We start from the raw sequence: 4,295 nt of genomic DNA on the forward strand, positions 1-4,295 counted from the left end.
GGGGCTATCAAAATTTGGTTATAACCCGAGTATCCATCAAGAAAACAATAATACTCATGTCCGGCTAGCCTATCCAACATTTGATCAATAAAAGGGAGGGGAAAATGGTCTTTCCTAGTAGCCGAATTTAAAGTACGATAGTCAATGCAAACTCTCCATCCGGACACCACTCTAGTTGCTATCAACTCATCATTTTTCCCTTTTACCACGGTAGTACCCCCCTTTTTGGCTACCACTTGAGTAGGACTCACCCACTCACTATCGGATATAGCATAAATGATCCCGGCATCTAACCATTTCAACACTTCTTTTCTAACAACATCTTGCATAATAGGATTTAATCGCCTTTGGTTTTGTACCTTAGGCTTGTACCCCTCTTCTAAGTGAATCCTATGCATGCAAATGGTTGGGCTTATTCCCTTAATGTCCGATATGGACCACCCAATAGCACTCTTGTGCTTTCTAAGAACTCTCAACAACTTATCTAACTCGGAACTAGAGAGGGAAGATGATACAATTACCGGAAAGGTATCATTCTCTCCAAGGAAGGCATATTGCAAGTGTGATGGTAGTGGCTTCAACTCAATCTTCTTGCTTTCCACTTCTTCCTTGCTATCTTCACTTTCATCCCTAAGAGGTAGAAATTGTGGACGACGTGATCTAGGAACCTCCTTAGCCGAGTCCAAAGCACCTACAAATTCCAACAACTCAAGGTTAACATCTAAAATATCAAGAGAGTGAGAAGAATAAATAGAGTGAGAAATGCATCTCTCTAATTGATCATCCAAGTAAGAGGCCGGTGCCACTCTTCCAACACACTCATCCATCACGGTCACAACATTGCAATGTTGAAGACTTCCTCCCGGTTCCACATCATGCCTCTTCAAGGCCTCATAGATCGAAAATGTCACACTCTCATCATTAAGGCGGAGTGTAAGCTCTCCCTTTGAAACATCTATCATGGCCTTCCCGGTAGCAAGGAATGGTCTCCCCAATATAAGAGGTACAACTCTATCCTCTTCCATGTCCAACACCACAAAGTCAACGGGGAATATGAAGTCATTCACCCTCACCAAAATATCTTCAACTATGCCCGAGGGGTATGATATAGATCTATCGGCCATTTGCAAAGTAATGCTAGTGGACTTCAACTTGCCAATATTCAACTTGTTGAAGAAGGACAATGGCATAAGATTGATGCTAGCACCTAGATCGCACAAGGCATTCTCCACAAAGCAATTTCCAATAGTGCACTCAATAGTAAAGCTCCCCGGATCCGACTTCTTGGCCGGTAACTTCTTTTGAATAATTGCACTACAACTCTCCGTTAAGTTGACCGTCTCATATTGCCCCCATTTCCTCTTTTGTGAGACAACATCCTTGAGGAACTTTGCATAGCTCGGCATTTGTTGAAGTGCTTCAACAAGAGGGATGTTGATTTGAACTTTCCTAAAGATATCCAAGAATCTTGAAAATTGTTCATCCTTCTTCTTCTTTTGTATCATTTGAGGAAAGGGAAGCTTAACTTCCATGGGTTTGGGAGGAACAATTATCTCGGGTTGAACCTTAGGCGAGCTCTCCGGTGGTGTTTCCATCTCTATTTCCTCTTCTTCTTCGGGTTGAACAATAGCTTCCTTTTCGGGCATAGAGGGACCCTCATAGCTTGTTCCACTCCTCAAATTAATTGCCTTGCAATCTTTTGGGTTAGGAATAGTGTTGCTTGGAAATTGCCCCGGTTGATGAAGTTGACCCACGGATTGAGCAATTTGACTCATTTGGTGCTCCAAGGCCCCCATTCTTGTAGCAACTTCTACCACCGCCTTCTCAACTTTATCAATTCTCTTGGTAGAGTGTTCCATAATCCCATCGGTCTTCTCCATCAAAGCTTTTAGAAGCTCATTGGTAACATCACTTGAAGACTTTGAAGTGCTAGGTGCATTGTTAACCCCACTTGGTTGAATAGCATTATTCGGATTCCCATACGAAAGATTTGGATGTGTATTGAAGGATGGACGATAATTACCACCCCCATTGTTGGGGCGATAATTGTAGAAGTTCCTTTGATTTCCTCCTTGGTTTCCCCCTTGATGCACATAATTAACATCCTCTACGGTAGGTTGAGGCTCTACATTGGGTGTCATCCCCAAACTTATGCTATCCACCTTTTGATTGAGAATCATCATTTGTTGGTTGAGGAGATTGAATGCATCCGAATCGACAACCGAAGCTACCGGCATTGAGCCATCTCGACCCGAGCTCCAACTCTTGCTAGTGTATGCAAGCCTTTGAAGCATCTTCTTGCACTCTTCGACCCCCTTGTCCAAGAATGATCCCCCCGAACCAAAGTCTAGTTGACTTTTGATAAATTCCGAGCATCCATTGTAGAAAAGGCTCACTTGATGGCCCGGAGATAGCCCATGGTTAGGACACTTCTTCAACAAAGCGTTAAATCTCTCCCATGCTTCAAACATAGACTCTTGGCTCTTCATTTTAAAATGAACAACTAGATCTAGACAGAACAGAAATCATGCATATAACTGGAAAAACACGACAATCACTAGATCTAAGAAACTAATTCCTAAATTACCTAGACCTGGGAAATGAACTGACGGTGGGGACCATTTGCTGAAAAGGCAAAGTACGGATGTAAAGCTGAAAAACAACTAACTAAAGTACCAACTAACAACGACATCATCTTCTCCAATCAATTTGCATAAAACTTCAATAGAAACAGAGACGGAACGTGAATCGGAAATGAAACAGACTGAAATTTAAGCAATTAATCGAAGAACAATTTAAAACTAAGCAGATCTGCGACTACTAGACGAAGTAAAATGAAAGGAGAGCAAAAGAGTTCGAAATCCATGCACAACTTGATTCCCCTGTTCAGATCCAACCTCGGATGCTAAATCCACTCCGGATCCAAGCATCCAACACAAACTCCGACCAAAAGTATATCCATAGCTACAGATTCGCCAAAAAAAAAAACACCGATCAACAACAACAACACAGATCCACAACCTCTTTCCCAGATCAAGCACAGAATTATCCAAAACAGAGAATGACATTCAACTTCCGAAATTAATCCTCAAAAAACACAGAATCAATGTAAATCAACACAAGATAAACACCAATATGACATAAACTAAATGCATAGATAACCGATAAGTAGCCAGCAACCAAATCGACTTCCAAAATGATGAAGTTCGACGGAATAAAAGTACGAAAAGCTGAATGTAAACAGATTGTTTCTTCGCCCTCCGTGAGGACGGTGTTACCACTGACTTTTGCCGAAGATGAACCCCTAGAAACACTAAACTATCTCAGAATTCCCATTTCTCAAGTGTGTGTGTGAGTGTGTGAGCTAAGAGCAAAAACATGTATATGGAGTGTGCTGCATGCTCCTTTATTTATTGGCGTTGAAGTGGGTCCAGCGAGGTATGAATAGTCTTTGTTGCCCTCAGCTATTGACCTCCTTCGTCTAGCCATTTTTTTCTCTTCAATTCTGCTCACTTTTCTTCATTTTCCTTTGCTAGTCCATTGCCTCCAGCTCTTCCTGGATCTAGCGTCTCCTTCACACACCTGGCTTAAAAACTGCGTTAGACCCAGCAAAATAAAGTGTTTTTCACCACATAACCGATGCATGAAATTAGCCTTATCAGCAATCTCCAAGAATTTGGCTAAGTGCATATTAGGATCCTCCGTGGGCCTTCCCGAGAAAACACGTTGCTCCACAAATTGGATCAAGGCCGTCTTCAACTCAAAGTTGTTTGCATTCACTCTTGGATCAATGGGTGGCATTGGGATATTAACGTTCCCAAATGCATTTCTAACCGGTGCCTCTCTTCTCCTTTCCTCCTCTTTTTCCCTTCTCATCTCCTCCATTTGTTGTTGTAGTTGGAGGATGATTTGGTCTTGATTAAGGGGAGGTGGAGGTGGAGGTGGTACTTCCTCGTTGTTCCCATTTGGATTTTCCATTGGCTCAACTAGATGTTGAGCTCGTGCTCTCCTCCTTCGTCCTCCTCTTCTTCTATTGGCGGCTTCTATCTCTAAATTAATCGGCTCAAGGGGTAGATGCCTTGAGCGCGTGAGCATAAAAACCTACACAACAAAAGAGAGAAAACAAAGGGAAATTAGAGCTAAACTAGAAAACTAAACTAAACAAAGCAAGTAAATGTCTAAACTAGTATTCTCTATCTTATCACAATATCAAACACCAAAGCAAATTAGTCCCCGACAACGGCGCCAAAAACTTGACTCATGCTAAATTTGCAATAAATATGTCACCCACAAGT

This window comes from Salvia hispanica, chromosome 6 (assembly GCF_023119035.1).
Source record: "Salvia hispanica cultivar TCC Black 2014 chromosome 6, UniMelb_Shisp_WGS_1.0, whole genome shotgun sequence".
Classification (NCBI taxonomy): domain Eukaryota; kingdom Viridiplantae; phylum Streptophyta; class Magnoliopsida; order Lamiales; family Lamiaceae; genus Salvia; species Salvia hispanica.